Consider the following 24,424-nt stretch of genomic DNA (forward strand, 5'->3'; position numbering starts at 1 on the left):
ATACATTGTCATTTTCCACATTAGGATGGACACAGCTTTTGGAATGTAGACTCACACAGACTTTCATTTGGGCTACTCTGAATACATCACAGTACACTATATCAGTGTTTCAGCATGCACAAGTGTACACTTCGTGTCTATTACACTGATTCAGATTGTAGACACGGGTATACTAGATCATTGAGAGCGATGGGGCATTAGTGATAAGGTGACACCACAGATGATTCTGGATCGCTGTTAAGTTGTATATGCAGACTGTGTCGGTATACACACACACATATATATATATATATATTACCTACTGGCGATAGCCAGTAGGTATATATATAGTTAGGATTTTTTTCCTATGGGATTTTTAAAAATTCTATGTCGAATAACTTTGGCGTTTGAGGACAGAATTGGCTGAAATTTTCAGGAAAATGGAACATTTTGTTTCTGAGCAGCCCCTGAAAATTTGGGGGGGTTTCGTCAAGGGGGGGCCGAGAAAAAAGGGGGGTCCCAAAACGTGTTTTTCCCATGCAATTTTCCATAGGGCGGTTGGCCTCACTTTTAGCCTGAACGGCTGAATGGATTTACACCAAACTTGGCAAAATTGTACGGACTGGTAGCCCGATGTGCCTTTGCTATGTCTCAAGATATAGGCTCCAGTGGTTTTTACGAAAATTTACTTTGAAAAATATATATTGGGCTACATTGGGCTATATATATGTTGGAGCCCAAATGTAGCCCAATGTAGCCCAATGTAGCCCAATGTAGCCCAAAGATGGCCACCAGAGACAAAAAAAAACAAATGTAGCCCAAATATCAGCCAGATGTAGCCCAACTATAGCCCAATGACAGAATGTCCCAGAGTGTTCTAAACAACAACTAGAGTGCTAACAGTCCTACTTATTACAAAGGTATGGCACACCTGAAGCCATCTTGATTGGAATAAAGTGGTAACTCTTAAAACATTTAATTTAAAAAGGAACAAAATGAGGGGGTTCATTTTGCCATAGAAAGTATGATTAGCGAATATATGACGAAATCCCGCATACCATCAGTCCGCAAAAAAAATCCCGCATGTACTATTAGGCCGCAAATTAAAATAACGAAAACTTTTAGAACGAATATGCCTTTAGCATACACTAAACAACTAAACTACCCTAAACCCTAAAACACTACCCCCAGCATGACCCTACACTACACAAACAGTACAACACTACCCTAAACCCTAAAACACTACCCCCAGCATGACCCTACACTACACAAACAGTACAACACTACCCTAAACTCTAAAACACTACCCCCAGCATGACCCTACACTACACAAACACTACAACACTACCCTAAACCCTAAAACACTACTCCCAGCATGACCCTACACTACGCAAACACTACAACACTACCCTAAACCCTAAAACACTACCCCCAGCATGACCCTACACTACACAAACACTACAACACAACCCTAAACCCTAAAACACTACCCCCAGCATGACCCTACACTACGCAAACACTACAACACAACCCTAAACCCTAAAACACTACCCCCAGCATGACCCTACACTACGCAAACACTACAACACTACCCTAAACCCTAAAACACTACCCCCAGCATGACCCTACACTACGCAAACACTACAACACTACCCAAAACCCTAAAACACTACACCCCAGCATGACCCTACACTACGCAAACACTACAACACTACCCTAAACCCTAAAACACTACCCCCAGCATGACCCTACACTACGCAAACACAACACTACCCAAAACCCTAAAACACTACACCCCAGCATGACCCTACACTACGCAAACACTACAACACTACCCTAAACCCTAAAACACTACCCCCAGCATGACCCTACACTACGCAAACACTACAACACTACCCTAAACCCTAAAACACTACCCCCAGCATGACCCTACACTACGCAAACACTACAACACTACCCTAAACCCTAAAACACTACCCCCAGCATGACCCTACACTACGCAAACACTACAACACTACCCTAAACCCTAAAACACTACCCCTAGCATGACCCTACACTACGCAAACACTACAACACTACCCTAAACCCTAAAACACTACCCCCAGCATGACCCTACACTACGCAAACACTACAACACTACCCAAAACCCTAAAACACTACCCCCAGCATGACCCTACACTACGCAAACACTACAACACTATCCTAAACCCTAAAACACTATGCCCAGCATGACCCTACACTACGCAAACACTACAACACTACCCTAAACCCTAAAACACTAGCCCCAGCATGACCCTACACTACGCAAACACTACAACACAACCCTAAACCCTAAAACACTACCCCCAGCATGACCCTACACTACGCAAACACTTAACACTACCCTAAACCCTAAAACACTACCCCCAGCATGACCCTACACTACGCAAACACTACAACACAACCCTAAACCCTAAAACACTACCCCCAGCATGACCCTACACTAAACAACCACCACAACTCTACACTACACTAACACAACACTACACTACACAACACTACACTACACTACACAATCACTAACCCATGAAAAAATTAAAACAAACCCACTTACCTCTCTCGTCATCGTGGTTTTCACAACGCAAATGCATTTACCATACATGCCTTTAAAACGTAATTCTTTGTAAAGGCATGCGCGATAAATGCACATGCGTTTTGAAAAAATGCGGGATAATGGTATGCGAGGTCAATGACCTTGCGGGATAATGGTATGCGGACTGAAAGTCTGCGGGATAAAAAATGCGGGAAAATGGCTGCAAACCATGATTAGCAGCAGACTTCCCACTAGCTTTACTACAGTGATCTAATGAGCAACTAGAGTGCTAACATTCAGAATTTATGGCAAATGTGTGACACATCTGAATGCCTTCTTGATAGAACCAAAGTAAACAAGCATTGAAAATGCAATAGATCTCGCCCTCGTTTAAGTTAAAGCCATTCTGTTTGTAATGAGGTGGTTTTTTAGCTTTGCTTTTATTAGTGTTTTTAAAACTTTCATGTAAATAACATGCATATGTATGCATATATGTATATGTATGCATGCATTTATATTTATATCGATATGCAGATTATATATGTTTATATATGTATATTACCTACTGGCGATAGCCAGTGGGTATATATAGTTAGGATTTTTTCTCTATGGGATTTCTGAAAATTCTATGTCTAATAACTTTGGCGTTTGTAGACGGAATTGGCTGAAATTTTAAGGAAAATTGCACATTTTGTTTCTGAGCAGCCTCTGAAAATTTGGGGGGGTTTCGTCAAGGGGGGGCCGAGAAAAAAGGGGGTCCCAAAACGTGTTTTTCCCATTCATTTTTCCATAGGGCGGTTGGACTCACTTTTAGCTCGAACGGCTGAATAGATTTACATGAAACTTGGCAAAATTGTAGATATGGTTTGCCCGACGTGCCTTTGCTATGTCTCAATATATGTGCTCCAGTGGATTTTGAGAAATTAACGTTTAAAAAAATATATATATCTGTGACAGCGCTCCGGTTAGCGCCCCGGTTCGCGTACCTGACGCGTAACGGAACTTCGCGAAGCGAAGCTGATTGGCTCTCCGGTGTCTGTCAACATTCTAAACAGTCCGGAGCGGCCGCCATCTTGTCTCTCGGTACGATCGAGAGACAAGATGTGGTGAAAAACGAAGGGGGAAATGAAGGAAAGGGGGCAAGGTAGACCACTCCTGACCCCCTAGGATTGATGAGGGGGATATTAAAGTGCCCCGCGGGGCAAAAAATAATTTTTTTTTTTTTTTTCGATTTTACGCCGTAGAGGCGCATCCCGGTACGCGAACCGGGCAGCTCACCGGGCAGCTAACCGGGCAGCTAACCGGCAGCGTAGCTGTCAACATTGTAAACAGTCCGGAGCGGCCGCCATCTTGTCTCTCGGTAGGTTCGAGAGACAAGATGTGGTGAAAAAAGTAGGGGGAAATGAAGGAAAGGGGGCAAGGTAAACCCCTCCTGACCCCCTAGGATTGATGAGGGGGATATTAAAGTCCCCCGCGATTTTTCGCAGTAGAGGCGCTTCCCGGTACGCGAACCGGGCAGCTAACCGGCAGCGTAACGGGAGTCCGCCATCTTGTGTTTTTGGAGCGTCCGGTTCGCGTACCGGGTAGCGTCCCGGTAAGCGTAACAAGGGGAAAACCAAGAGAAACAGTAAAAAAAAAATTAAGGGAATAGATTTCCAGCAAACTTGGCAAAATTGTAGGGACTGTTTGTTTGATGTATATATATATATATATATATATTCACTGAAAAAACCATAGGTTATAGACCATATATAGTTAGGAATTTGCATTTACAAAACCTTGAAAATTCACTGAAAAAACCATAGGTTAGAGACCATATATAGTTAGCTGGACATTTTATTGACATAAAACCAATGAAATTCCATATATAGTTAGTTGCACTAACTATATATCGCGCACCCGCAATCCACTGCTGATGATGTCACATATTACATCATTCATGACATGGTCAGTGACATCACTGATGACATCACTGATGACATCTCAAATGACATCACTGATGACATCTCAAATGACATCACTGATGACATCATCTAGTGTCTGTGTGTTTTTGTAAAGTTTAAATATGTTTTACATATTGAAGAATGAGTGGATGTATGGAAGACTGAGTGTGTGTGTGGCTGGCTGGGAGGTGTGTGACTCTGTGCATATCAATGTGTAATTGTATCAGTGATTGTATAAGAGAGTAAGTATGTGTTAGTATATGTGTGAAAAGTATGGTGTTCTGTGTTTAACTGTATAGAAGAGGAAATCGAAGTGTGATTGATTCTTCACAGGACTGACTAGGTGTATGAGTGCATATGATAGTGTTGTAATAATGAGTGACTGTATGTATGAGTGATTGTATGGGTGAATGAGTGAATGTGTGTGTAGACGTAGGAATCAGTGAGTGCGTATGTAGTAACTGGTATTGGTGTGTCATGATGTCATCAGTGATGTCATTTGAGATGTCATCAGTGATGTCATTTGAGATGTCATCAGTGATCTCATCAGTGATGTCACTGAAGTATGGTGTTCTGTGTTTAACTGTATAGATGAGGAAATGGAAGTGTGATTGATTCTTTACAGGACTGACTAGGTGTGTGACGAGTAACTCCATGGATGAGTGGCAGTGTGTGAGTGTCTGCATAGGTGTATGAGTGCATATGATAGTGTTGTAATAATGAGTGACTGTATGTATGAGTGATTGTATGGATGAATGAGTGAATGTGTGTGTAGACGTAGGAATCAGTGAGTGCGTATGTAGTAACTGGTATTGGTGTGTCATGATGTCATCAGTGATGTCATTTGAGATGTCATCAGTGATGTCATCAGTGATGTCATTTGAGATGTCATCAGTGATGTCATCAGTGATGTCACTGACCATGTCATGAATGATGTAATATGTGACATCATCAGCAGTGGATTGCGGGTGCGCGATATATAGTTAGTGCAACTAACTATATATGGAATTTCCTTGGTTTTATGTCAATAAAATGTCCAGCTAACTATATATGGTCTCTAACCTATGGTTTTTTCAGTGAATATATATATATATAAATATATATATATATATATATATATATACATATATATATATATACTAGCAGCCCGTCCCGATGTTGTCCGGGGATGAATGCGTGTGTGATTGACGCTGGTAGTTTGAGTGCTTTGAGGCCTCCCCTGAACCCCGGACTAAATTTCAATCGTGAAGTGGCTTTTATCGTGTGGTACGCTGTCTACCTTGAGTCTCCGCCGGAGCCGTTGTAGCGTGAATGGCCCGCTGAGTGAATGCCGCGCTTGTGCTAACCCCTTTATTTTTTATTTTTTTGCAGCCCCCTCTGACAAAGCTGACGGCCAGAAAGGAGTAAAGGTTTGTATTTGTTTCCAATTTGCGATGCAGTATGGCAAGGTCCATGAATGCGGCGCACGTTGGTGTTTGGAGACGGCCGTGTCAGAAGTCAGCAGAACGCGAAGGTGGAGCGTGAATGTGCGCTCACATTGCTTGTGAAAGCCGCGCCCCTTTTTAAAAAAAATTTTGTCCAGCCCCCTCTGACAACGCTGACGCCCACAAAGGTTGCGCCGCACTATATATGAGTAATGCCGCCTGAATGTCAATGGGCGTGAATGCGGCGCACCTTGGAGTTTGGAGACGGTCGTGTGATAACTGAGCACAACGCCAAAGTGGAGCGTGAATGGTCGCGCACATTGCTTGTGAAAGCCCGATACTGAACTCCGCGGCCATTTTTTTTTTATTTGGTCCACGCCCATCTGACAACGCTGCACGCCCACAAAGGGCTAATGTGTAGTGTACTTTGACACGCCCACGCTAACTTTTTATTTGTGCCATGCCCCTCTGACAACGCTGCACACCCCAAAGGAATAATGTGAAGTGTACTTTGACATGCCCACGCCAACGCCCACAAGGGACTACTTTACCCCTAAGGTTCTTTGACCTTTGTAATGTATATGATGGGCAGCTGTATAGCCTATGTCCATCTGCTGCAACTCCCCTTTACAATGATGTATTGGGTGTTGTGATTGGTGCTGCACTTCTTGAGCTTACTCGCCTTAAAGGTTTCAGCTCTCTCTTTATAATAGTAGTATAGATATATATATATATATATATCCAAAAACAGCAACTCCAGCTACTTCCACCAGCGCGGTGGCGAAGATAGAGAAACTGACCACTTCTGTAGGCAAGATGATTTTATTTCAACCTTTCACATCCAATGCAGCATCGGCAGATGACGCGTTTCGGGCCCAGGAGCCCTTGATTACATAAAGACTGACTGAAATATTGCCATTTTTAAATGCTGCTTAAAATCCCTCCCAAATCACATGATCTGTTCAATAGTAGTCAAGCTAGAAAACAGACTTACGATGTTTTTGCTTGCAACCTATACGTTACAAACTTGATTGTCATTATAATTGCAACATTGAGAAGCCATACATTTATAAATATTAAATAAAATGTATCGAATGTTAGAAAGACAATGTTATTGTTCATTTTTAGCAATAAGCTAATATTGCTGCATAATGCGCTAACTTGTATTCAGGTAAAAAAAACTCCCAACTCGTCTAAATTTGATTTGTAGAAGACAAACTGTCAATAACATCAAATATCAACTATAGCTGGTGACATAATAACCGGTTGAATCCGTTGACAAAAAACATGATAAAATGTGCTTACAGCAATACTACTAGATACATGATATTCGAGTATAAGCAGGATGTGCAAAACTATGCATGGCAGCAATGAAAGCGTGTGCAAAACGTGCTAATTAAGATATCAAGTATAGAGAATTTTTAAGAATGCCAAAATATGATTTAAATATGAATATCTGCTAAAATAAATCCAAGCAACATCAAGTTCATATTAAATAAATGTTTTTAAAAATTCTTTAAAAAACTATTTAATCATATTGGCCCTAAAGTGCAAAGAAAAGTGTTTTTTTGTTTTCTGAAAATAGCATGATTTTTATGTATTACCTGACTAGAAATTATGATGCAGCTTACAACAAGTGCCTCCAACACGTCAACTATCTGTACAGAGTGTAGCAGAATCAAGGTAAATGCAAAGATAGAAACAATGATGTGACCAGATTGACAAAAAACGTGTCGACTTTAAATACATCATCTTGGAACCGGACTGTCAGAGGAAAGTATACATATCCTCAGAGTTATTAAGTCCGTTCGGACATTTGCTATCAAATTCAAGGATGAATTTGGTTTCTAGTTTCCTTAACGACAAATCTCTGTTGCCTCCTCTGCGTTGTTTAGGCACCGAGGCAACCACATAATACTGCAAACAGTTTATGTTATTGTCGTGCACCTGTTTGAAGTGACGTGCTACTTGATAAGTGGGGTCACTATGTAGAATTGCACGTAGGTGTTGCAGAATCCTCAAGTGCACCTGTAGCCTGGTACTCCCGATTTAATTCAGGCCACAGGAGCACGTGAGGACGTATACTGCGAATTCTGTTTTGCAGTTGAAACTTCCAACTATTTTGTTTGCCGCAGAGCCAAAGGGTGTGTAGTACTCTTTCTTGTTTACCCCAAATTTGCATGCTCTCCAAGAGGAACATTTGTGGAAGCCAGGAGTAGGTTTCAACCAGTTTGCATTTGTTTTAACTTCTGGACTAGATTGGTCCAGAATTGAACGCATGTTTTTGCCTCTGCTAAAAGTTATAGTGGGTGTAGGTGGTAAACTCATCCTCAGAACAGGATCTGTCAATACAATGGCCCAGTTTCTATTAACCTTGGGCCTGATCTTACGTTCATTTTCACTGTAGGTGGTTATTAACCTGGGGCATTGGTCAACTGAAGAGACAGCATCAGTCAAAGGAGGCTCGGGCGACTCGGTATCAACTTCCTCTATTATCGGTAGTAGACTTTCCCTCGATCTAGTAGTGGCTTTGGACATGGCAGTTTTTAGCATCTTATCAGTGTAGCCACGGACCTTGAGTCTCCGCAGCAATTCTGCTGCACATACATCAAAGTCCCATCTACACTGCAGATTCTTTTCAGGCGTAAAAGCTCTCCGTAGGGAATGCTTGCAATCAGATGCTTAGGATGCGAGCTAGAGGCGTGGAGCGTGACATTCCCAGCTGTTGGCTTCCTAAATAAAGTAGTTTCTACTTTGTTGTTCTTAATGTATAATTTGACATCCAAGAATTCTATGTTGAATTCATCTATATGGGATGTGAAATGGAGATTGAGATTGTTTGTATTGATCTTGTTAATAAAGTCTAATGCTTCTTTTCTACTTCCATCCCATACCATAAAGATGTCGTCAATGTATCTGAGGAAGCATTTGATGTTATTATCAAAGAATGTTTTATGGTCTTTTTTCAACACCTGTTCCTCCCACCAGCCCACGTGCAAGCACGCGTAACTGGGGGAGAAACAGGCGCCCATCGCCACTCCTCTAAGCTGCCTGAAAAGATCTTTGCCGAAAAGAAAGAAATTGTTATTTAGACACCAGTCCATTAAACTAATGATGGCTTTGTTATGATTGTAAAACTCACTGGGTCTTTGGCCTAAAAAGAATTTGACTGCATTGAGACCTGCACTATGGTTGATACTCGTGTATAACGATTCTATATCTAGTGCTATGAGTAACATGCCCTCAGACCACGGAAGATTCTTGGTTTCAAACCAAAAAATCTCCGGTATCTTTGATGTAACTAGGCAACAACTTAACCAAATCTTGGAGAAAAAATCAATGTATTGGCCAACTTGTTCTGCCACGCTGTGTATGGCTGAGATGATAGGGCGACCTGGAATGGGAGAAACAGCTTTATGTATTTTTGGTATTAAATACAAGACAGGTAAAACAGGATTATCATTATTCATGAATTTAAATTCGTCCTGTGAGATGAGTCCTTCCCTGCGCCATTGCATTAGCTGTTTTTTCAGAGTTTCAGTTGCTTTATTATAGGTTTTATAGTTGGTGATTTCATAGCAAGCAACATCATTTAGCTGTCGTTTTGCCTCTCTGATGTAGTCTTCTTTAGGCCAAATGATGAGATTACCTCCCTTGTCCGATTTTTTAATGATAATCTCATTATTGTCTCCCAATTTTTTCATCAAGTTAGCATAGTCACGTTTCATTTGTTGTATATGTTTTTTCCTTTTTGTTTTTTGGACTTGACTTGTAAATACAATTTCTTAATGTCTTCTACTGCACAGTCATGGAAGATATCCACCGCATCTTTCCGCATCATGGGAATGAAATTAGATTTTTTCTTGAAGGGACTGATCCCAGCCCCTTTCTGTAGTAAGTTGATCCTTTTGAGTCTGATTTGGGTGGATTCGTCAATGTCAGAATCATCTAGTTGAGGGTTACTTGTGTTTAAATCATGCAAGGTTAAAAGTGCAGGTATATCAGCAGCTGCGAAAGATAGATCTTGTTCCATGGATGCTTCCATTTGAACACAGGTGGTTTTATCTTTGTCTTTTTTCAAAACAAAATATTTTTTCAATTTCAACTTTCTGACAAAGCGAAAGATATCAATTCTTGTTGAGGCATAATTAAAAGGTTGACCAGGGCAATAATTTAAACCTAGTGACAATAACTGCTTTTCCGGTGTTGTTAGATGAACCTTGGAGAGATTCACAATAGATTTCTCCTAATCTATTTCTTCCGTTGTCACGTATATATATATATTATAATACATATTTCTTTCAGAATCTAAGTACAGACTGCGCAAGGCTTGCCCTACAAATTAGTGGTGATATTGGCACCATCATTTACTGATATTTACTTCTGGAAAGATCAGGCTAGCAATCCAGACACCTCCCCATATTGAACTACATCCTCACCAAGGATGGACATCTGGTAAGTTGGGGTGATGCGACAGAGGGATTCATAACTTTGAGTGATTCTAGATTAACATCCCATTTTTGTTTTCTTTTTCCTCCTCTCTTAATTGTCCTGCAGGTAATAAGTCAGATGAGTTTTTGTCCTGAGAAGTCCCCCTGATTCCATAGGGACCGAAACGTTGACATATGCTTTCACTTGGTTACCTTGAGCATTGATTGCCTCACATTTTGCAATAGGGTATGCACATGTAGTCGCCGTGTAAATATATAACCAGTGAATTAAAAAAAATTGTTTCTTATGTGTATAGTTTGAGATATTCTTGTCACACTTGAGCACTGCGTCATCTGCGTATTATTTATTAGAATATTATCTACCTATTGAATGTTTTGGAAATAATACAGATTATTTCTAAAGAAACTTTGTGTCAGTCTTTCTTCACATATTTTTGAAATTGTATATTGTAGTAGAGATTACCAGAGTGTGTAGGTACCACCTGGTTTTTGAAATAATACATTAGATGATGTGCTTCCCCGAATTGACATAAAAGAGATGCCCGGTTTTGTCTGAAAAGAGTCCCAGGGTGGACACTGTTTTGTATACAAAGTATATTGACCCTGGTCCCTGTGGGCATATATAAGGGGTTGTCCTTGTTAGAATATACATATCTACCGAAGCAGGCATGAGCAGCTTTGATCACCCACAAAAATAGCTCATCAAAAAGGGAAAACCCATGACATGAAGAAGGGTCAAACCCAGAAGGCCAACAGAGGCCCAGGCACCATTGCCAGAGGAAGTAGAGAAAGCAAAAATCCAAAAAAGCAGCAGGCATGACCATTGTAGCAGGCCCCCAAAAGAAGGAAAGTGAGCAAGATACATCGGCCTAGAGTTGAAAGGAGCATTAAGGAACACAGTTAAGGCAAACTGAAGCCAAAGCAAAACAATGAACACATGGGAGAGCCCACCATCAATCCTTACTTTAGTTAAGGACCAGGTGCGTCAAATAAGAAGGTCAGGTGGCAGTTAGAAACAGAAGATCAAGGTCCCAAAAGAATGCCAACCACAAGCACTCTGGAGAACACCGAGTTAGGGCAACAAACATGCACCATGTCACACCAAAATGTTTGTGTACATTTGGCAACCAGGAAAAATTGATATTCAGAAACAGGAACAGCAAACAAGTTAACCCAAGGGGGCTTTTCCACTCACTTCCCCGACCAACCCCAAATGGGCCCCTGTAACCCAGTGATTAATTTACAGTTTTATGGGTAGTTGAATTTTTATTCACCAAATTGGGACTTTTGATACCAGTAAAGTCATTACATTCATCACAAACCCTTTTTAAATGTTTAGTAAAGGAAATAGTTTGCCTTTATGTTGTGCCTATTGTGAATGTATCAAACTGTTGCTCCCATTCCACATCATCTCCAGTAAGATGGGCAGGCAGAAAGAGTACATCAGCCTATTATAACAATTTTTTCGGTATTTTCTTACTCAATATCAAGAAGGCTGGTAAAGGTGGATATCCGTAGCCACATTTGTGTATGACATCTCATTACACAGCTAGGTTAAGATGTCACCATTCTACTGTACTTACGGGTATTTTTTTCCTCCATTTTTTAATTACGTTTTAAGTGCAAATAACCACTCCAACTGACAAACAAGAAAGACATTGGCCCAGTAGCGAGTCATCACTATAAGCATGGGATATCAAGAACCAACAGTAAACTAACACATAATATGAGGCTTACTTCAGAGCTTCTTTCACAGTGTCATTGGTGTGTGGATTACTAGGTGCCCACCCTATCGGGAGGGACATGGCCTTGCCCCAGGGACATGTATGTATTGTGCGTGTGATTGTGGTGACTACAAGTCTGAGTTGGAGTCGGGGTCACAGCATGCAATAAACCATCACAATCAGTAGGTAAAGGGATGTCAACAGAGGCCCGCAACACCTCCCCGCATAAAGCTGTTGATACTGCTACGCCCCATTGCAGCACAGCCACCAGCCACAGTGCCGGCCCAGGAAGCAATGCCACCTTCCGTCGCATTTTGATTGTGCTTTCGGCTAATATGAGAGCCAAGTCAATAAAGCATGTTGTTGCTCACCACACCCTCTGACGACCCTGGCATCCAAGGAGGCACAACTCCAGCCTACATATATTTGAATGACCTGTGATTCTGTGAAGTATTGCACAGATCTCGTCCCAGAAGAGCTGCACTATAGAGCATTCCTAGTTCATGTGCAATATATCTGCTCTAGCCTGACTACACTAGAGGCGCTCTGGGGAAGATCCTGGATAAATGTGATGCAGTTTAGCTACTGTCAATGCAATTATGGGTATAATGTCTATATACTTCAGTTGGGTGCATCCTCTACAACTGTATCATCAGTTACAGAAATTGTAAATACCTTATGTTACACATAGGCCAGTTATTCCTCACCTTACTGCTGACAAAACTGTGTGCAAGAAATAAGCAGACATCAACAGTCCTGTGAGTGCAATATACACAGGGGGACCCAATCTCTTTATCTACTCACCATTTGAAAATTCAAAATTACATTGAAAATGTAAACCTCAGTTTGTAGGTCCTTTTCCTACTACAAAGAACAATACTTGCTGTCCAACTTCATATACTAGATCACTAATGAAGCATCCTGTCTTTCATGTATCCTTGCTGAAACTTTAATCATCTAGTATTTATCGTCATCCTTCTACTCCTCCTTTAGTGGTACTTGGCGTTGGTCCTGAGGACAAACTCAATGCCATTCTAGACTCTAGAACTGTCTGTGGTCAATTGCACCCTTTCGTTGACTGGAAGGGATATGGTCCTACTGATTGTTCATTGGAACTCTTCATTTTTCCATGCTACTTGTCTTTTTTATGGCTTCCATAAGTGCTATCCAAAAAAAGAGGTTGGTCCTTCAGGAGTAGAGTGTACTATCAGGAACTATGCAAATACTCACCGGACATCTAGAATGCCATGGTCCTTTGGGTAAGAGCAAGACAAATTGTTAAGACCATTCAGAAAATTGACACTTACTGATATTTCCACAGTGGATGGCACTTCATCAGTGAAAATATCACCACTGCAGATCCATCTACCTTCTAATGCCTAAAGACAGTTGCACTTTGCCTAGGTATTTTTCCTCATTCAAGGTAGCAGTGTTGTCACTAAGCGTGAATTTCTTCAACCCTTCCCAAAATGGTGCCAACATTTGAAACAGGGTCGTCTGTGTCAATCGCAATAAATGGCTGCTCATCATGTGCCTCAATGTATGGCAATTGTGTACTTGCCGAAGGTCATCCATATCTCATCTCAGTTTGCAACCCAGCCTTCCTTGTCTTTAATTTTGTTTGTGTTTGTCATTGCTTTGGGCAATTTACTGTCTTTGATGCTCCTGGCTACAACTTGAACTCCGCTGTGTCCAATCTCCAGAACCCTCCTGGCCATCCAGTTTTCCCGCTGTCTACTCCTTCTTTCTTCTGGAAGGCCACTATCATGGAGCTTGTCTATCTCACCCTGTGTATCACATTCCCTAACTAGCTTATTGCGTGAGTTTCCACAACTATTTATTACAATATATGTGCATGATATGTAAAGTTGACAAGGCATACAACTGACATTAATTATTGTGAATCTGCATGCTTAGATGTTGGTACTGCCTGGGGAGCATTAGAGTGCTTGAAGACTCGTATTTGGACCAGTTTTCACTCTTGTCTGCTCCAGCCCTGCCAAACTCAGAGTCCCCCACTGTTTTTAGAGTCAACAGAAGTGCTGTATTTACCGTGGTCGAGACTCCACTAGCTCCACCAGTTTAAAATCAAATGGCCGCCAGGTCACATTCACAGTTGCACCGCCCTATTAAAGATAGGTTGATAGTCACTGATATTTTACAAAGGGAAGATGTAAAATGGCCACCAAGTGCCAAAAAACAATCCTTGCACATTGGGAATCATGTGTTTTTCTGTTTAGAGAAAACAAACTCTCAATTTGGGAGTTTGCTTTCTCTAAACAAAAAAGTTAAACATAACACCAACTTGGCAAATCTGCTGTGCTGTCAGTGGAGCTTCTTAAGAGGTGGATCCCTTCACAGCACAATTTTTACTTCTGGCCTGGAGGATCTCTAAATTGAGCAGACATTCATCTACCAGAGTGGCAGAAGCCATGGACAATGTTCCTGGTATAGCAGCAAAACCTTCAAAAGTGTCTAAATGACACGGTTAGTCTGAACTTTATGTTAAGTGTCTCCTGTATTGTGTATCTTGTCTCCTGCCTCCACCATCAACTTTTACAGAGTTAAGTATTGAGCTCAACCACTCTACTGAATCAAGCAGTGGCAAAGCCAGTAGGTCTCAACCATGCAATCTATTGACTTTGCCAGTGTAGTTTCTCCTAAATGTGAATGGATTTGCAATGGCCATCTTTGAATTCATGTTCCTATACATATGTCTGTGCATCACAGCCATTTTTAATTAATTCAAAATGTTTGAGTATCAGAAAAAACATTCAAACAAAACAAAAATCATTACAAATAGCTGCCTCAAATGTATGTGCACTGGACAGTCATCTTGGAATGTTTAGAAAAACATTTTTAAGATGGCCACCCAGAGATTCAGCAGCAGGCAGCACTAAGAGTGCAAGGCACTTGTAGGGAATAAGTGAGTGTTGGTGGGATTGTTTTTAATAAAAAGAGAGGTGGATAGGAATGTGGCAGGAAGGATGGGGGGAATAAGGCCATGCTGAATCTTACAATGAAAGGTCTGGCATCAGCAGTGGAAGGTTATATGTGATGAAATCAAACATGGTGAGACTGAAATGCTCAGTGAGCAGAACAAATAAATATGGATGAAAATCACTGAATCAGGACCAGTAAAGTGAGATAAACATGGACGATATCCAGTCATGAGCAAGAGACTATCCCAAATCCCACTCAATACGTTGAATTCTTCACAATAGATCTTTGACCACAGACAGCTACGCTATAGCAAAGTCAATATTATTGAACTACAACTGTATTGTGCCCAGTACATCATGGTAAGCATATTACAGCTTTAGCTGTCAGTAGGTGACGCCTACCAAGAGTCTATGCTGGCCCATAGAATTTTTCACTGATATATGTTTGTGAATAACTCAATGTAGATGCTGGACACAGCAATTTCTGAAAGAAGACTGTATGCTCTCTTAAATTTCTATTGAGCAAGTAATGCCCAAACAAGCATAATTAACAGAAATTAGGAAGGATTAGGAATGAGTAAAGAACATGTGACCAGTGGTAATGTAAACCACACTTTGCATACAATGTTGCCTGAAGTTTGAAAAAAGGCAGTGGACATTTCCATTTGACCGACATGCTGCCGGTGTTACAGCAATGAAACAGTGCTCTTGAAGGAAAGCAGCCCTTTTTGACATGGTCAGCCCCACTTTTTGCTTGGCATTTGATGTGATTTTGACTGGACGTGCACTGGGTTTCTGCTAACCAGGTGCCCAGCGCCAGTTCTCTTTCCCCAAAAACTGTGCATTTGTACCCCAATTGGCAATACTTTTGTAAGTCCCTAGTAAGTGGTACCCCTGGTACCTAGGTCAAGGAGGCTAAAGAGGGTCCTTAAGGGTTGCAGCATGAATTGTGCCACACTAAAGGACCCCTCACCAAACACATCCAGACTGCCACTGCAGGCTGGCTGTCTCTGTGCAGACTAAAGTAAAAACACAACAAGACACACAACCCTGTGTGTCATGCTCACAGACACTGCATGTAGTATAGGTGAGTCACCCCTACACAGGCCTTACAGCCTTAAGGCAGGGTGAACTATACTACACGTGAGGATAAATCTGCACGAGCAGATATGCCACTTTGCTGGTCAGGTCTTTTGCTGCCAGTACAAGTGAAAAGGGAAGCTATTTTAAGTACAAGTGCTGGACACTGGTGAAAACAAGCTCTCCTGCTACATGATGGCTTCACTGACAATAGAGATGTTTGGTATCAAGCATCTTGTATTAATAAACTCACAATGATGCCTGTTCTGGATTTATTAATGCTTGCACACAGGGCACCTTAGAGATGCCCCTTGAAAACCTACCAGCTGCTGGTGTACTGACTGACTGGTTTTTCACCAGCCTTCCTCCAGAAACAAGTGTCTCACCTCCAAATGTTAGGTCCTTTGCTCTCAGGAGGCCAGAAACCAAGCCTGCTTACACCCCCTCCTACAGGATGACCTACAGATTAGCATTCTGAGGCAGGGGAACTTCAAACAGTCCACTGCCTTTGGTATGTGAATCTGGCTTCTATCACAGGAGAGGAAGCCAACCCCTTTTGTACAGAGCCCTTTGTCACCTGGGCAGGTGGGAAAATTTGCTAGTCAGATAGGTGTGTCCACCCTCAGGCTAGTACCACCCCTAAGATGGGCTACCTGAAGTGGCAGCGACCTATTCAGAGTTAGCCATGTTGGTGAAGGCAAACTTAGGAACTCTTGTAAAGGGTTATGCCCACTTACCACAGAAAGTGGTCATATAGGGGGTGTAGTGACCCCAAGGGTCAGTAGCCCATTTGCTACTACCCTACACTTCCCTAACACTCTTAAATTCAGTATTTAGGGATGGCCCTGGCACCGGAAACTTAGAATCTGATGACCTATGTAGAAGAAGGACATTGAAGAGCCGCGAAAGCATAAGATTGAAGAAGAGTAACTGACTTGGCACCAGCTCTACCAGCCTCTCTATGGAACCCCATTGAACCATCGCCAAAGACGTATTGTCCTGCAGCTGTCGTACCTCCAAAACCTGGGAGGATGGCCTGCCTTCAATAAAGACTGAAGAACTCCAGTGGAGCAGCTAAACTGCTCCCCTGCATCCTGCAGGCACCCCAAGAAAACCATGAGAACGCAGGAACCTCCAAAAGTTGACACCGCCAAGCACTACTGCACCCAAGCACCCAGCCCAAGTGGAAGTGGGCTAACAGTGTCAGTGTGGTCTCCCAGGCATCAAGAGACAGAGCCCACTTTGGGTTCATCCCTCATGAACTCCCAGACATCACTTGCAGCTTCTTTTTGTAGGCCCTCTCAATTGTGAGTGCTCCCAGATGGAGAAACACGATGCCTCAAAGACCCTCTGCACCCAGCTACACCGGCCCGTGGAGAAGAGGACCACTGGTGTCCCCACATCCCCTAGCATCACAAGACTTGATCCTTTTGTTTGGTTCAAACCAACTGGCCTCCCAGTCAAAACCTGCAGGCTCTTTTAATGAAAACTGATCCCCATAGTCTAACATTGGGCACCAGATGCTGTATTGCACCACTTTACCTGGCCGCCCTAGTGCTGATGGAGGTGACCCGCTAGTGTTGCCTTGGACCTTGCCCCATACTCACTTTAAGTCAAGAAGATTGGTTTCATAAGTCACTGTAATGTACCAGAATGTCGTACATGTTTTTCCTTCCATAGGATAACAGTGCAGCTTCTGAAAAATGTACTGTGTTGACTGTTTAAAACATAAGGTATTTCTCTAGCAAAATATACTTACCTGATCGTATTGATTCTGGTGGCTAAAAATACATAAAGATATGGTGTATTTTTCTAAATTGGTGTTGATCTGTTGTGTGCATCATTGATTGACTATTGTGTGTATTTGCAGATGTCTAACACTCCTCTCCGATAAGCCTAAGGCTGCTTGACCACACCACCCCCTAGAAAAGCACCTTGGAATTGTTAGAGTAAGCCCCTGTCCCTATGTCCACTCATAAGGAATTTTCTGGACAAATTGCACAATATATCTCATTTTGGTATATCATATTAAAGAGGCAGCTTCCTACATTGGTGGTGAAGTGGTGGGATACAAGGTTTACATCTGCTGTACCACTTGGTTATTAAGTGATCCCACCAAGGAATCCAAACTTTTCATTAGTAAAAGCATTTTTTTCCAATTTTGTCTAAGTTGTTTAAAACCTAGCTGTTACAGCCTTGTGTTAAGTCTCACAATTGAAAATGTTAAGTATTTAAAAAGTTTGAAAGTAGTGAGGGTCAAAAGTTTATTTTAGAATTTTTTTGTCGTTTTCTAAAAAGGTCCCAGATTTCCTAATAGTATTTTCTACAGGGGATTTGGTCCAGGAGCTTGACCTGACCCCTTTCAATGCGGCAGCTAAGGACCACCTGAAAAAGATATAAAATCGAAACAGGCTCAACTTCTACCAAGGCAAAGCAAGAGGAGCTCTTGGCAGAGTGTGAGAAAGACCATCCAGAGAATGAAACTGTTCCTGAGGGTCAGGATGGAGACAGTGGACAGGAAGAGAGCTTGGAACTTCCCCTCCGAGGGAGAGAAGACCTCCCAGAGTGGGACTTTGCTCTGTAGAGACTAGCCAAGAGGGTGGTTTTAGAAGCCAACATCCTGGCTATAGAGGAAAAAAGAGATGATATGGTCCTAGGATCCATCTCTGGTGGCAACAAAATAATCAATAGGGAGATGATATTGCCTAAAGATTTACAGTCTTTGAGGGGGCTTGCAATTAAATGAGGCAACTCAACCAAATGTATTGGAGCTCTCTTCCATGAGAGCTGTTCTCAGGAAAGTGTAGGCATACACTCCTGACACTGAATGAGGCAGATTCTGAGTCTTCTGACCTCCTGAAGGATACCCTGACTGAGGGCTTTGAACTTGCCACTAAGGAAAACAGAATCAGGTTCAGGGAAACTTGAAAGAGTCAGACCTGGATAGATTTTGTAGACTTTTCAGTGAAAACACTAGGTGGCTGGTTGAAAGGTAACAATGTTCAATACTATGATGGGCTTTATAATCTTAATATGAAAGAACATCTGTTGAATAAGTGTGCTCCTGAGAAAGTACATCAGTATCTGGTAGACCTAAGTCCACTCTCTCCTCAAGAGTGGGGGGAGAAGGCAGACCACTGGGTCATGACAAGAGTAATTAAGAAAACTTATGGAGGAGGTGACCAAAAGAAAGGGGTTGCTAAGCCCCTCAAGGGAAAGATGGTGAGCAATCTAAAGATAAAACCAAATAGTCTTCTCAAGGACCCCACAAACCTGTTCAGGAGGGTGTGCCCGAGCCAATACATATTCTAATGGTGGGTACCAGTGTAAGAACTGGAATCTCAAGATGGCTTGGTTCCATTATTGCAAAGCCAATGGGCAAAGGACTGGAGACCTTAGCTCCCCCAACAAAAAGAATCCCCACATTTCACCTGTAGTTAATATAGTGGTAAGTCTCCAGATGGAATCCCAGGAGAACCATGTCAGAGAGCTCACCAGAGCAACTTTTGTCTCAGAGGGTGGGGTGGATATTGGTGCCCTGGCTTTCTGGGCCATTAACTTTGAAAAATGCAGACAGCAGCCTCATATAAATAGGATCAGAGTTGATGCACTGAGGGATATTGACACAAGTGTCACCATGGTGACTGAAAAACTGATATCCTCAGAACAGTAGCTGACTGGTGAGACATTCAGTCATCAATGCTGACAACCAAACTAAGGCCCACCCCATGGCAATGGTGTCCTTAAACTATGGAGGGTTACTGGCCAAACACAGGTGGTGGTATCCTCTGTAATTCCTGTAGCCTGTCTGCTAGGAAATGATCTGGAGTCCTCAGCATGAGCAGAGGTTGAAAGAAAGGCCCACGCAGCTATGATGGGTATGTGTGAAAAATATAACACAATGCAAAGTCCAGGGTGAAAAAGAAGAGTTTGAGCCTGGAATAATGGCCCAACCTTCCAAGAGAAAAGGCAGGAAGACTGGGAAACCAGATTCAATTTGGCCACAAGCTCAGGTCCCCTCTCCTCAGGGAGAAGACCTGTCAGCCCTTGAGCAAACTGACCCCCAGGAACTTGGGCCTAAAACAGCAGAGCTGCGAGGTTCATGGGGACCCTCTAGGGAAGGGCTGTGCAGGGACAGAGGATCTGTCCCACTCTTGAAAGCCTGAGACAGCAAGCTGGTGATCAGGGAAAGGGAGATGTCAGTGATTCCAATAGACACTATTGGGAGAAGGGCATCTTCTGCACAGAGTCCAGAGATACCAAAGCTGATGTCACTAGAAGAGTGATAGTGCGTCAGCCAATCAGGATGACAAATGCCACCATTGTAAAGACATGATCGAGAACATTGTCCATCTACTGTTTGTTTGTCCTCTTTATGTAAGCCCCCGAAGGAAGTGGATAAAACCTGTGTGTTTAAACCTATGTACACGTAGGTATATAGAGGCATTAAGAGTGCTGGAATCAGATTGTAAACCCTGCGTGGCGATTGCCGTTGCAAAAGTTCTAGGGTGGGCATGGACACTATGCACCTGCACTTTACAACAGTTAGATACTGCCCAACGAATTAACTGACACCGCTAATGTAGACCAATTTCTTAAAAATTATGTTTTATTGAACTATTTTTTAACCACCATGTATTAATTGCCTTCTTATCTGGAATATGACAGCAGTATGGTTTAATTAGTGTTTTTTTTAAAACAATGAATTTTATTGTAGTATTTATTGTGTAGTGTTAGGATGTATAACCGCTTTTATGACATGCTGTCGAATAAAGCTTTGAAATTTGAAATTTGATAATGCGTCAGAATTATAGAGAGTTTCTGCTCACTTTGGCTCATGATAGCTGGGCATCTTGTCCAGCTGGGCATCTTGTCTCAGAAGGTGAAGGAGTTTTGTAACACCTGTGCCACCTGCCAAGCCAATGGCAAACCAGGTAGCCACCCAAAGGCCCCCTTAATGCCACTTCCAGAGGTTGGGTCTCCATTTGAAAGGGTAGGAGTTGGCGATGTTGGCCCCCTAGATCCTTCTTTTCTTTATAACATTTTTATTGAGTTTTTTGTTTTATTTACTACATTTTCATCACATGGTATCTTTCAGCAGAAATTACATGTTTAATCCCAATAGCTGTCCTTGTATACATGTGTAGATGTAGGTTGCTAGTCAGGTAGTTGCAATTGGTATAGTGATTAATGTTTTCCTGCCTTATGTGGAATTATCCTTCCCGTCTTATGTCTGGTTTGTGGAACTACCAGGAGATTCGATTGGTTACTAACTTTGAGTTAAACTGGGTAGAAGTGGTTGGGAAAGGTGGAGGTGTGTTTAGGCGGACAGCTGTTGTTTCTGGTGGCTTTGGCATGGGGTTTAAAGGGTAGTTTTTTATTTATGATGGTTCTATCCCTGTGAGGATTATGGTGGGGGCTTGTTTGCTCGTTGTGCGTGAAGGGGCTCTGCGATGTTGAAGATTCCGTAGGGGCCTCGGTGGGAGGGGCCTGGTTTGGTTCCCCTGTGGGTGTTAGTGAGTCTGGCCTCCTAGATCCTTCAACAGTATCAGGGGACATATTTATACTGGTGGTAGAGGATCATGCCACCAGGTACCCTGAAGCAATTCCCAATAGGACTACCACTGATCCTACAGTGGCTAGGGATTTCCTTGGTATCTTTACCGAAGTGGGTTTTCCTAATTAGGTGTTGTAAGACCCAGGTACAAACTTCATGTCTGGCTGCTTGAAAGCCATGTAGACTCCCTATCACCCACAAACAAATGTTTTAGTTGAGAGCTTCAACAAAACCATGTATGGTATGATTGTTGGACTCCTTGAAAAACTCAGAAGGAGATGGGTTGTCGTACTACAGTACCTGCCTTTCAGTTACTGGTAAGTGTCACAGAAGGGAGTATGTTATTCCCACTTTGAACTTCTGTTTGGTCATCCTGTAAAGAGAGCATTTTGTCTAGTGAAGGATGGCTGGGAGAGACCTCTAAAAGAGCCTAAGCAAGACATAGTGGACTATGTACTTGGCCTTTGTTCAAGGATGGCTGAATACATGGACAAAACATCCAAAAACCTTGGGGCCAGCCAAGAGCTCCAGAAGCTCTGGTTTTACCAAAATGCAGCGCTGGTGGAGTACCTACCAGGGCAGATCTCTTTCCCAAAAACTGCAATTGTACCGCAGTTCATGCAGACTAAAGTGAAAGAACTACATGGCATAAATTCATGGGTGCAATACCCACTTTCACTGCATGCAGTATAGGCAAGTCGCTCCTACAGAAGGCCTTACAGCCCTTAGGCAGGGTGCACTATGCTACATGTGAGACATATCTGCATGAGAAGATATGCCACTGATATGCCACTGTGCTGCAAGTAAAAGTGAACAGGGAAGCTATTTTAAGTACATGTGCAGGACACAGGTGAAACCAAGTTCCCTAGCTACATGATGGCTTCACAAATAATAGGTGTTAGACCTGACATCCTTGGCAAGGTTTCCCCTGTCTTTTTGCCTTTGCCTCCTGTATTTTTTGTGTGCTGGATTTTGTATTTGCTGGTCTCGATTCTTTAGGCACTTTGCCACTGCTGATCAGTGCCAAAGTCTAAATATTCCCTTTGTTAATTGTGAATATGGATTGGTATTTCCTTGATAGGCTTGTTTGACTTGCTACTAAATCTCTAGGGGCAGATTTATGATGACTGGCGCATCCCCAGGGATGCGCCAGTTATTATGCGCCGCTGCTCCGCCACCCATGGTGCGCCGCATTTACAATGCGGCGCACCATGGGGCAAAAACGGCACAGATGCGTGACGCATCTGTGCCGTAAAGGTGGCGTATTGCTGGAGTTGCGTCGCAAGCGTGACGCAGCTCCAGCAAGGCTCGGGGGTGCCCCATCTTTACAATGCTGCGTCAAGACCTACGCCTGATTCAAGCAGGTGCAGGGTTTTGACGCAGCATTGGCCTGAAAGTGACTGAGTGAAATCTTATAGATTTCACTCAGCCACTTTTGCGAGGCGCACCTGCCCCGGAATGCCCACCCTGCGCCGGAACGCCCACAAGTGGCGCAGGGCTTTACAACGTGACGCATCTGCCTAGATGCGTCACGTTGTAAATGGGTCGTAGGGATGCACCACGTTTATGCCGCAGTTGCGTGACGCAAACGTGGCGCATTCCCAACATAAATCTGCCCCCTAGTATATAACACTGTGTGTGCCCAGGGCCTGTAAGTCAATTGCTGTTGGTGGGCCTGCAGCACTGACTGTACCACCCACACAAGCAGCCTTTTTAAGGGGTTTCAGACCTGCCACTGCAGTGTCTGTTCACATTCTCTACTGCCATGTCGACCTGGCTAGTGCACCCACTTGCCAGGCCCTAACGTTCCTTTTTATTACATGTGAGTCACTCCTATGGTAGGCCCAAGGTACCCCTGTAGGCAGGGTGCAGTGTATGTGAAAGGTATGACATGCACTGATGTGTGTGACATGTCCTGATACTGAAATACAGTGAATTTCGTTTTTCACTATTGAAAGGGTATCTGTTCCATGGGATAGAAAGCGAGTTTATTTATAACATCTTATTAATAAAACTTTCCATTGGGACAATATAGAAATATGAGTTTATTATGCCTGAACTCAGAATATAAAAATGCATATTTTAGTAAAGATAGTTTTTATATGGGTTTTTTAAAATAGAAAGTGGGTATTTTCTTGCTTGGCCATCCTGTGTGCCTCTGCTGGTTTGTGGATTGACTGTCTGGCTTTGGAGTGACAGGGGCTGGGGATATACAGTCACTGTAGACAGGCACGGGGGGCTTTGAGGTGTGTCCTGCCTTTCGTGGATGAGTCAGGGCTGGCTGAATAAACCTGAGCCGCATTTAGAGTAGTGGGAGGAGATTCCCTTGCACCTGAATAGGCCTGGTCTGCCTTTCACAATGCTGTCTCCACCTCCTGTGGGAAATCTGGACCAGAGATGATAGAACTGGTTTTGACTGAGCACAGAGTCTCTCTGCCACCAGAGAACAAAGGAAAATGCTGTATAAATATTGCAGCCCAGACCCCAGAAGTTTAAAATAATACTGGACTCAAGAGGGACCTCTGCCAAGGAGAAGAGCTGGGTAAGCTGAAGGAGAAGTACTGCCCCCTTGATGTGTGCTGTCTGGGGTTGGCCTGAGGTGGCTGTTTCTGCCAAGGAAATGACAAAGACTTTGCTGTGTGCGGTGTATCCTGCTTGAAGAAGATCTCAAAGGGCTTGAAGTAAAGCTTGCCTCCTGTTCCGAAGTCTCAGGGACACAAAAACTTTATCACCAGCTCCCCTGATCTTCCTT

The sequence above is a fragment of the Lissotriton helveticus genome, chromosome 10 (genome assembly GCF_964261635.1).
Source record: "Lissotriton helveticus chromosome 10, aLisHel1.1, whole genome shotgun sequence".
NCBI lineage: Eukaryota > Metazoa > Chordata > Amphibia > Caudata > Salamandridae > Lissotriton > Lissotriton helveticus.